General features: G+C 45.0%; 1 pseudogene; it reads left to right on the plus strand.

Annotated features, from left to right (window-relative positions):
- Positions 1-3,500: 3,500 nt before the first annotated feature.
- Positions 3,501-5,465, plus strand: LOC116104613 (annotated as a pseudogene).
- The last annotated feature ends 6,479 nt before the right edge of the window (positions 5,466-11,944 follow it).

Consider the following 11,944-nt stretch of genomic DNA (forward strand, 5'->3'; position numbering starts at 1 on the left):
TTATCCTTAGATTTGGTCTTCTCATTGTGTCCTGGATTTCCTGGATGTTTTGGTTTAGGAACTTTTTGTTTGTTTGTTTGTTTTCGTTTGTTTGTTTGTTTGTTTGAGAAAGGGTTTCTCTGTGTAGCCTTGACTGTCCTGGAACTCACTCTGTAGATCAGGCTGGCCTCGAACTCAGAAATCCACCTGCCTCTGCCTCCCAAGTGCTGGGATTAAAGACGTGTGCCACCACCACCCTGCCGGTTTAGGAACTTTTTGCTTTTTGCATTTTCTTTGACTGCTGTGTCAGTGTTTTCTATGGTATCTTCTGCCCCTGAGATTCTCTCTTCTGTCTCTTGTATTCTGTTGATGATGCTTGCATCTATGCTTTCTGACTTCTTTCCTAAGATTTCTAACTCCAGAGTTGTCTCTCTTTGGGATTTCTTAATTGTTTCTACTTCCATTTTTAGGTCCTGGATGGTTTTGCTCAATTCCTTCACCAGTTTGTTTGTGTTTTTCTGTAATTCCTTAAGGGATTTTTGTGTTTCCTTTTTAAGGGCTTCTACTTGTTTATTCGTGATCTCCTGTAATTCTTTATGGAATTTTTTTTGTTTCCTCTTTAAGGGCTTGTACCTCTTTACCTGTGTTTTCCTGTATTTCTTTAAGGGAGTTATTCATGTCCTTCTTAAATTCCTCTAGCACCATCATGAGATATGATTTTAGATCCAAATCTTGCCTTTCTGGTGTTTTGGGATATCCAGGACTTGCTGTGGTGGGAGTACTAGGTTCTGATGAAGCCAAGTAGTCTTGGTTTCTGTTGGTAGGATTCTTGAGTTTGCCTTTGGCCATCTGTTGATCTCTGGTGTTAGATGTTCTTGTTGTCTCTGACTAGAGCTTGTTCCTCCTGTGGGTCTGTAAGCCTGTGTCAGCACTTCTGGGAGATCAGCTCTCCTCTGGCGCAGATGGTTGTGGATCAGTTATCCATCCTGAGTCCTGGGGTCAGAGCACACCCTGAAGACAGGCTCTCTGCTTGTGGGAAAGGTGCAGAGAGGGCTGTGGGTCTGTTGTCCCCCTTTGGTGTGGTCTGAGGTAGAAATGCAATCTTGAATCCTGATACTTAAAATTCATATCAAATCATCTCCTTCTGACAACTTCCACATTGCTGTTCATCGCCAAAGGAAATCAGGACTGGAACCTAAGCAGGAGCAGATGTAGAGGCCATGGATGAATATTACTAATTGGCTTGCTTCGATATTTTTCCTTTTTATGTGCATTGGTGTTTTGCCTGTGTGTGTGTCTGGGTTCGGGTGCCGGCTCTCTTGGAACTGGAGTTACGGTTGTGAGCTGCTGTGTGTGTGAGTGCTGGGATTTCAACTCAGATTCTCGTGAAGAGCCGCAAGTGCTCTTAACTGCTGAGAGTCTCTCTAGCCCCTACAATGACATCTTAAGCACTTCTATGATTTCACTTTTTAAAGGATACATTAGTTTTAAAAATCAGCTTTATTGAAAATATATCCCATGTGTGACAAGGTAAAACCAATAGGTATATGCAGCATGAATTCTGACAAATGCATCTACTCCACATAACCTAGACTTCAATCAAGCTGTAGAAAGTTTCTCCTACTTAACAAGACTCTGAATGCTGGGTTTGAGGATGCTGTCGTCCTGGCGCTAGGCCCAGAGGGAGGAGGGAGACTTTAGGTTAACTTGACTTAGCTAGTGAGTTTGAGCCCAGCTTCCACCACACAGCTTCTCTTCTGGTCCCGCCCCAGAAACTTACCTCACTTCCCTTTGCAGTTACCATCCTGTCCTACCCGGACCCAGACAACTGGGCCTCTGGTTGTGTTTCTATAAGCTGTTGTACATTTTCTGGAATTTCACATATGAGGAATTACACAGTTTATACTTTTCTGAGACTAGTGTCTTTTACGTGTTTTAAAAATGCAGTCATGCAGATGCCTATATAAGTGGTTAATTTCTTTTTATTGCATTTCATTGTATAGATGTCCCACAATTTACTTATCTATTCATTTGATAAGTACATAGGTCACTTCCAATTTGTTATTATACATGTTGTTACATTAATTAAATTAAATAAGAAAACATAGAGCCAGGCAGTGGTGGTGCATGCCTTTAATTCCAGCATGCGGGAGGCAGAGGCAGGTGGATTTCTAAGTTCGAAACCAGCCTGGTCTACAGGACAGCCAGGGCTACACAGAGAAACCCTGCCTCGAAAAACAAAAACAAAAACAAAACATAGGAAGGAGAAAGTTTGTTTCAGCTTAAAATTCTCAGATCACACTCATTACTGAAGGAAATCAGTGCAGGAACTCAAGGCAGGAATGGTGGAGGCAGGAACGGAAGCAGAAGACATGGAGGAACATCAATTGCTGGCTTGTGTCTTCTTTCTTGCTCAGTTTGCTTTCTTCTATACCCCAGGACACCTGCTGAGAAATGGCACCGCCCACAGGGGGGCTGGACCCTTCAGGCCAATCACTGATCAAGAAAACACAGACTTACCTACAGGCCAGTCTAATAATGGAGGCTTTTCCCAACTGAAGTTTCCTCTTAGCAGATGACCCTGGCTTGTGTCAAATTGACAAAACCCAAGAAAACAAACAAACAAACAAAAAAACCCAAAAAACCTACCCAGCATGATAAATAAATGCCAAATTGTTTTTCATAGTGGTTATATCATTTTATATTCCCACCGTTTGTATTGAGAGTGCCACATAGTCTCTGTGTCTAATTTCAGTCATCTATTACATCATAATAATATGTTAGTATAGCTTTAATTTGTGTCTCCATGACTAAGGATTGTAAGCATCTTTCACAAGTTTTTCTTTTCCTTTCAGTTTTTCCAGACAGGGTTTCTCTTTGTGTAGTCCTGGCTGTCCTAGAACTTACTCTGTAGACCAATCTGGCCTCCAACTCAGAGATCCACCTGCCTCTTCCTCCCAGTGCTTGGGTTTAAAGATGTGCACCACCATGCCCAGTTGGATCATTTTTTTCTTAATGTGTAATCTATAGAAGTTTGTCTAAAATGTAAATACAGGTCTTTCAAAAAGAAAATATTCGGGTGTGTACACATGTAAAACCTCTGTAAATACTGATGTTCACAAACCCAAGAAGGGAAAATAAGCTGTCAACAGTCAGAGTAAAGACGGCGAGAGCCCTGACTCAGGCCTTCCTGGCTCTGAGCAGAGTGCAGGGCGCTGTGTATGAAGTCTTTCCAGGATTCATGTCATCACACGCAGCTTCATTGCTGTGGTCCAAGTGGCCCCAATTATGGCTCAAGCTTGAAGCATTATTAACATGGCATTAGTTTTCAAGCATTTAAAATGGAAAAGTCATGGCGTCAGGAACATGTCTATCCAGATATTAAAGGAACACTGGGGAGGCCAGGCGATATGAAAATAGAGTCCCCTCTGGACCCGGGAGAGTGAAGCAAAAGTTACAGCAGAGACTCTGGGCAGGGGCAGGTGTGAACATGTGGGACATCTGTTGAAGAAAGCCGCAGGATGAGGAGAGCCAACCAAGATGAGGTGCAGGGATGCTGCCGCCTAAACCCTTTGGAGCCTATATCCCATGGCCACAGCCTGGATGCCAGAGCCAGAGGCGCTTTCCCTGTTGGGTAGTGCTCATGCTCTAATCCATCCCTGGTTTTATGCTTTTATTTCTCCCTTTGGGGAGTGAAATTGCTTCTCTTGGGCCATTGTATTCTGGAAGTATGTAATATGCTTTTTGGCTTTTACAGACACCAAGAGTTTGCCTCGAGTCTCAGACAAGTCTTGGACTTGCATGCACTGGTGGGGCTGTAAAGACTATGAGGGCTTGTGGAGGTGAACTAAAACGCTGGCCCTGTGAGGTCTGTGAGACATGCGTGAACCCTGGGAGCCAGAGCCATATGCGTTAGTGTGGATCCATAGTGTCCCTGGAGGCTGTCCCCCCACCCACACCCCCCAGGCCCCCGTTGCTGTTCAGAGGTGTTGGAAATGTTAGGAGGAAGACCAAAGGAATGCGTTGGTGGGGTTTGTTCTCCTTCTCTCCTCTGCTTCCAGGAAGCCATGAAGTGAGCAGGTTTGTTCGTTCCCATGCTTCCTGCTGTGGTGTTCTGCTCACCAGGGCTTAATGACCATGGACCTGAAATCCTGAACCCAAGGCTGAAGAGCGAATATGCCCAGTGCCTCAGAGAGAAGAGGAGGTGCTGCTGCTGCTGCTGGTTCCTCTGCAAGCTTAGCATGCCATGGAGCAGGAGGAGGAGTGTGTGTGAGTGTGAGTGTGTGAGTGTGTGTGTGAGTGTGTGAGTGTGTGTATGAGTGTGTGAGTGTGAGTGTGTGTATGAGTGTGTGAGTGTGAGTGTGTGAGTGTGAGTTGTGAGTGTGAGTATGAGTGTGTGTGTGTATGAGTGTGTGAGTGTGAGTATGAGTGTATATAAGTGTGTGTGTGTGTATGAGTGTATGTGAGCGTGTGTGTATGTGTGTGTGTGATATATATATGTATATATGTATACATATATATATATTTTTTTTTGAGGGTTATCCCAGATGATGTGCTGACTGACTGAGAGACAATGACTACTTGCTACATGGCCATAGACTACCTATGCCTTTTTTCTGGGCTGGCTTCAAGCATCTTCTGTATCCACACAGAAACTGGGGTCACAAATCAGATATCCTGTCTCTCAGATATTTACATTTCGATTCATATAAGTAGCAAAATGATAGTTATGAAGTAGCAGTGAAATGATTTTATGGTTGGGTCACCACAGTGGGCGGAAGTGTATTAAGAGGTCGCAGCATTGAGAAGGCTGAGAGCCACTGGGCTAGGGCCATCTACTTGGCTTCATGCTGTTCTTTCTTCTGGGAATCTTGACCATGCTCATACAAATGTGTACTTCATGGCTTCCCTACAGGAGAAAGTGATTTGGGGGATGTTCTTTCTGGGACCAGGGCTCTGCCTCAGCTTCTCTTGGGTCCTCTTCCAAGCTGGCCTATCCCAGGATGGCTCTACTGGTTGTAGGAGTTTTGCCTCCTGGTTCTATTCCCCCTTCTGCTGCTCCCCACAGCCATGGCTTCTCTGCCTCTCCATCATATGTCCTGGCATTTCGGCCTTCATTGTGGCAGTGGGTTGGTTTGTCCCTCCTAAGACTTAGCAGACAAGAGCAGGCGTGCTTTTGGGACTCTGCTTGAGTGGGGTACCTGCCGCGGACTTTACTACGGCTGAGGACCTTGACAATGCCACCACAGTGGGTCAGGGTCAAGGCGCTTCCTCATCTAGCTGTGGTATATTATCTTGGAGCCGGCCTTCATGCTGCTCAAAATCCAGAGCGCTTCTTTCCTGGATACTTTGACCTATGGTTCCAGTCTCATCAGATTTTCCCTGTCTAGGTGATGGCAGCAGCTTTTGCCCAGTTCCATAGAGTCTCCAACTGTCAGGAATCCCACGATGGCTTCGAAGGTGGCTCTACCAAACCCTTTCTCTAAGCGCTGGGGGAGGGGTGGGGAGTGGGCATCCCTGCTGGATTTTAAGCTCATGTTGGAATTCTGCCCATCCCTCCAGCCATTTGGGGGAAAAATTACCAACTGGGATTCATCAGAAAACCCACAGTAAAACCTAGTGTTTCACTGAAGCAGGGACTCCACTTCTAACGCCATGAAAGAGGTAATCTTCTTAGGTCTTTGATTTGTAGGTAAGCCATTAAAAAATCCTTCTTTTGTTTTCCTCATATGAAAGTTTGGAAAGATTTTGGTTGCAAAACAGAAACTGGTTACAAGATGGATCAAATTGTCTTTGGTTGAGAAACATGGCCAAGAAATGCAAATCCTTTGTGTGTTTCCTGGGCTTAGCATTTACACAACATATTTCATGTTTAAAAGCCCTTTACTATCTTTACTAATTACGGGTTTCAGGGTAGTTAGAAAAAAAAAAAAAACTGGCACAGAGACGTTGGAGGCACGCCTGTCTGTACCAGTCTTGACTCCTGGGTCATGTGTGCTTAGTCAATCTCTCCAAAGTTTCCTCTTCCCAGACTTGACATTTCTCAAGTACAAGTTACTGAAACACAAAATAACAAAATGTCATTTCTTTCAACAGTTAAATACTGGTGACAGCTTTAGGGTTAGGTTTATCACCAAGCTAGAGTCCCTGGAGAGACAATGAATAATGACACTTCTAAAAATGCACTAGGAGAATCCAGAGCAGCTTGGATGTAAGTAGCCAAGAGCCTCCTGCCAGAGACACATGCTGGGATCAGTAGACATTGCATCTCATGTCAAATATGTGTATATTCTGTCTTAGGGAGTGTACAGTAAGTGTGCACAAGCATATGAAAAGCCAGTATAAGAGCGAACATTAGTCATGCATTAGACCCCTCCGGTCATATTCTGTGCTTTGGGCTATCAAATGTTTTGTTAACAAGTAATTATCAAACTCCATGTGAAGTTTTATATCCTGAACTTCAAATCTGTCACTTTAATATAGTTTGTAGTGTTGTGGTCTTTTTTTTTTCTTAATAAGCTCTAAAAAAATAGCATCTGATGAAATGAAGCATCAGGAACATTTATTTATGTCTCTAACTACACTCAAAGAGAAAGGCTACTGTGAGAACGCAGCCCCGCTGAAGAGAAAGAAAGGCTGGTGTGGAAACGCAGCCCCACTGAAGAGAAAAACTGCTGTGTGGGACACAGCCCTACTGGACCATTCTCTACCTTGGAGGGTGTTCTTTTAACTTTCCTCTGATTTGCAATAACTTATGCTCCAAAACAGAGCCAATGTTTACTACATCTGGTGTGTGGTGCCCTCTGCTGGCCATTCTAGGGTAGTGCCTTTTCTTATTTCTAAGTGTGGCCTGAATGTATAATGACTGTATAAATATAGAAACTGGTCCTCAGTCCCTTTTCTATTCACTCAACAAACATATTAAAGGATCTTTCAGGAAGCCAGATGTGTCGCTGTGGATCTGGAGGCAGCATGGAGACAGCAGGAAGCAGTTTTCGCTTCCGAGGGCCTCCGTAACACAGCCACAGCAAGGGGATGACCTCAACAAGACTTGCCTAGGACAGCAAATCAGTTGATTAGTTGGAGAGCCTTGTCTATTCTTCGGTTTTTAAAATTTACTTACTGGTGTGTGTTTGTGTGTATGAGGAGAGGCCAAAAGGTGGCATCAGATCGCTCAGAGCTGGAGTTACTGGTGCTTGCCCAGATTTTGACCTGGGTGCTGGGATCTGAACTCTTGTCCTTAAGATTATACAGCAGGTGCTCTCAACTATAAAACCATATCTAGCCCTGAGCCTTGTCTATTCTCACAATCCCCAGAGTTGACAGGCGTCATAGCTAATTTGCTCCCAGTTTTCCTGGTAAAATCTATGATGGACCATCACATATTAGGAAGACAAAAATGAGGGTACTCTTTAGAAGAAAGTATCTTGGAAACTCTCCACTCTCTAGAGTTTTTATTACTTAACTTTAACAAATCTATGTTTGCTTTGCTAAAATCAAAGAGACAACAATGATTGGATGGTACAGTTTTAGCTGATCCCCTAGAGAAAAACAAACATTATTTCCCAGAAAAGTACAGCATACATAATCTGTACCCAAGGAAGGGATCCTAATTTGAGGCCATCTTTTCTTTGCACGTTTTCTTTTTTAAAAAATTTATTAGCTGGGCGATGGTGGCGCATGCCTTTAATCCCAGTACTTTGGGAGGCAGAGGCCAGTGGATTTCTGAGATCGAGGCCAGCCTGGTTTACAGATTGAGTTCCAGGACAGCCAAGGCTACACAGAGAAACCCTGTCTTGAAAAAAAAAAAAAGAAATTTATTTATTTTTATATGAGCACACTGTAGCTGTCAGACACATCAGAAGAGGGCATCGGATCCCACTACAGATGGTTGTGGGCCACTATGTGGTTGCTGGGAATTGAACTCAGGACCTCTGGAAGAGCAGACACTGTTTTTAACTTCCAAGCCATGCTATATGCATTTTCAAGGGAGGGAAGCCACCAATACTCCTACCCATCTGCAATGCCAGTAAACTACAGCCATGGCCAGGCAACCTTGAAGCTGCGACAGTGGCACTCACGTCTTGGCAGTAACCACCAAGGTGTACTCCTACACCTCCCATGATTTCCTTCCTAGTGAGTGGACCAATTACACGTCAGCATGTCAGTCCAATCAGCGACTTCCTTTTTTCTCTGTGGAGGTGGAGCTTCCGAATGTAACTGGAACCAGGTTGGAGGCGTGGCAAATAGCAGGAGGTGGGCAGAGAGGTGTGGTTATGAGAGGCAGGCCTCAAACCAGGAGGGTAACACAAGACAAGGTGGCTCACAACCATCTGTAACACCAGTTTTGGGGATCCAATGCCCTTCATTCTTGCAGTCAGATAATGCTCCTGGTGAATGTGCCTTCCCCCTCAGCATTCACAGTGACAACTAGGCAATTGTCTTAGGGTTTTATTGCTGTGAAGAGACACCATGACCAATGCAAACCTTATAAAGGACAACATTTAATTGGGGGCTGGCTTACAAGTTCAGAGGTTCAGTCCATTATCATCAAGGCAGGAGCATGGCAGCATCCAGGCAGGCATGGTGCAGGAGGAGCTGAGAGCTCTACAGCTTCAACTGAAGGCTGCTAGCAGACAGAATACTGGCTTTTAGGCAGCTAAGATGAGGGTCTTAAAGCCCATACCCACAGTGACACACCTACTCCAACAAGGCCACACCTCCTAATAGTGCCACTCCCTGGGTCAAGTATGTATATCAATCTAAGAAAAAAAGTATGAACAAGATGTCAAGCAAAAACTCATTCATAAGTGGTAACAAAAATCCTGCTATGAAACTGTGGCTGTGCTGGGGGTTCAGATGAAGACCTTAGAGAGATGTTTAGAGCCGGGCAGTGGTGGCGCACGCCTTTAATCCCGGCACTTGTGAGGCAGGTGGATTTCTGAGTTCGAGGCTAGCCTGGTCTACAGAGCGAGTTCCAGGACAGCCAAGGCTACACAGAGAAACCCTGTCTCGAAAAAAAAAACAACAAAAAAAAACCCAACCAAACAAACAAAAAAAATAGATGTTTAGAAAGAGGCGATATTCGTGAACTTGAAGAATAGAGACAGAAGAGAAGAGGTGCAGAAAGGTAATCAAAACTGTGGTCACATGAAAGCACTGCTCTGTTTGTGGGTGTGGCAGATACCCATGCTGATGGTGTGGAGGCAGAGGATTAGGGGCTGTGGAACAAAGGACTCTGGGTCTTTAGTGAGTTCAGACACCTAACTCTTCTTGGGTTTAAGGTTGTAGCTTCTCTGCTGTAATTCCCTTAAGAACAGGTCTTTGGTATAACCTCTCTTTCCTTCTTGTCCCTGTAGCCTGTGCCTAACTTCAATCCCCATATCCTTTGACCTCTGCACATAAAATGTCCAGCCCCCATATCTCTTTAAACTTTTTTTTTTTTTTTTGGTTTTTCAAGGCAGGGTTTCTCTGTGTAGCCCTGGTTGTCCTGGAGCTCACTCTGTAGACCAGGCTGGCCTCGAATTCAGAAATCTGCCTGCCTCTGCCTCCCAAGTGCTGGGATTAAAGGCATGCGCCACCACAGCCTGGCCTCTTTAAACTTTTAATAGACTTGTTGGTCTGTGATTCATTAACCTGTTGTCTGCTGTAAAAAATACAGAAGAAGAAATAACACATGGCTTTTTGTACAGAGAGTTGGGCCCTCAGGGTATGACGCTGAACCTAGCTGGACTCTGGGAGGCAAGCGGTAACAATGACGTGAGATGATGATGCTTGCACAAGCTCTGTACTCAGAGTTTGTTGAGTAATAAATGTGTGGCAGGCTGATGACTTCTCATGCAGCGCAGGTTGCTGTGGTTCAAGTGAGAACAGCTCCGTATGTTCGAGTTTGAGTGTATGGTTCCCAGTTGGGCTGTTTAGGAAGGGTTATGAGATGTGGCCTTGTTAGAGGAGGTGCGTGACTGGGCTTTGAGGTTCCTCAAGCTGAGGACAGGTACACTCTCTCTGCCTCCTGCTTATGGATCCAGTGTAAGTCCCCAGCGACTCCTCCAGAGACACGTCTGAGCCTGCTGCCAGGCTCCCACCGTGTGATGGCTGTAGATCCACCTTCTGAACCTGTGGTAAGCCCTCAGTTAAATCCTTTTAAAAATCAGTTGCCGCCGGGTGGTGGTGGCACACGCCTTTAATCCCAGCACTTGGGAGGCAGAGGCAGGCCGATTTCTGAGTTCGAGGCCAGCCTGGTCTACAGAGTGAGTTCCAGGACAGCCAGGGTTATACAGAGAAACCCCGTCTCGAAAAAAAACCAAAAAAAAAAAAAAAAAAAAATCAGTTGCCATGGTCAAGGTGTCTCTTCACAGCAACAGAAAAGTAACTGAGATACAGAGTGGCTCTGTGTGCCAACTTCCTAAGGACGCTTCCTGTTTGGGAAAAAGAAAGGGAGGGGAAGAGGGGTGTGTGTGTGTGTCTGTGCTGGCTCTCAGTACATTTTTGAGACTAGGTTTCTTCTGAGGTAGCAGCAACTTGCCCAGCCAAGGGAGGGAAGGGAAGGTGAGGGAGGGGGATGTAGTCTCTGTAGTCTCTCTCTCTCTCTCTCTCTCTCTCTCTTTCTCTCTCTTTCTCTCTCTCTCTCTCTCTCTCTCTCACACACACACACACACACACATAGAGGCGGGGGGGTGAGAAGGAGAAGCGGGGGAGAGAGAGGAGAGGAGGAGGGGGAGGGGAAATATAGTGATCCTATAGTTTATTCCCTTTCAGTCATGGTAAGGTCTTAGGCTCAGGTTACAAAATCATTCCTTTGTCAGAAGGTGAATTGGGAGAAAAATGGCAACAAGCCAAGTATTCAAATCCACTAGGAAGAGTTTGACTTGGTAAACAAATGCTCTCGACAGCAAGGGGACAGAGAAGACCTTATGATGGCAAAGAGCTTTGAATGAAGAGGGCTCAAAACCAAGTTTGTGGGTGAGACAGTGCTCTCAGGCCTTGCTCCTTAGGGTGTGGCTTACCAGCAGCTGCTGTCCCAGAGGTTTGTTAGGATGGACATTCTTGGCCTCCAACCTGTTTTAATAAGCCTTTGAATCATGTTCAAAGGTACCTGAGAAGTGCAAGTTTAGAACATGGGAATGTGGCCTGAGAATTTTATTTTTTTATAAAAGTAAATCTGGGTTATGTTTGGAGGGTGCCTCAGGTTGCAGATGTTTAGGGACAATGACAAAGGTCAAGAGCTATGACAAAGCACAGGGCTGTTTGGAGAACTAGGAGTCTGAAACTGATAACCCAAATGAGGGGGGGAGGTGGGCTAGAGAAATGGTTCAGTGTTTTTAAGAGTGCTCGCTGCTCTATCAGAGAACCTGAGTTCAGTTTCTAATGCCCATGTCCATGAAATTACAGCCACCTGGAATTTCAGCTACAGAGGACCTGATTCCCTTTTCTGACCTCCACGGGCACCTGCTATTGTGCATATACCTACAAACAGACAATGCATTTCATAATTGAAGTGGAAACTAAAGAGTTCTTTGGAAAAATCTGTTGGATGGTGTTTTGATGGGGCATGTTTAGCTTAAGTGGACACAGATGAAAGACTAAGGCAGATTCATGAAGGAACATTTGGCTGAAGCAGGCACAGGTGAAGGGATGTTGTGTTAAGGCACGCTCCTGAAAGGATACCTAGCTGCTGCGTCTGTGAGGTGTGAGTGGATGGAGCTGCCGATGCTGACCTGTGAACTGAACTGCCGATTTCTAGACAACACAGTTGGGACTTGCTCCAAAGAACCTTTCTAAACAGGTCCACTTCCCCAGTATCCTTTCTTTTCCACTGCCTCTGGTGGGTGGTGGGCTAAAAGGGGGGGAGGTTAAAGCATTTGAGAACCATCAGTAAAAAGAGGTTTTGAAAAAGTTACACATAAGTTTAAAAAAGTCTTTATAAAGACGAGAGAAAGAGAGAGAGAGAGAGAGAGAAAGAGAG

Source organism: Mastomys coucha, unplaced genomic scaffold (genome assembly GCF_008632895.1).
Source record: "Mastomys coucha isolate ucsf_1 unplaced genomic scaffold, UCSF_Mcou_1 pScaffold22, whole genome shotgun sequence".
Taxonomy (NCBI): domain Eukaryota; kingdom Metazoa; phylum Chordata; class Mammalia; order Rodentia; family Muridae; genus Mastomys; species Mastomys coucha.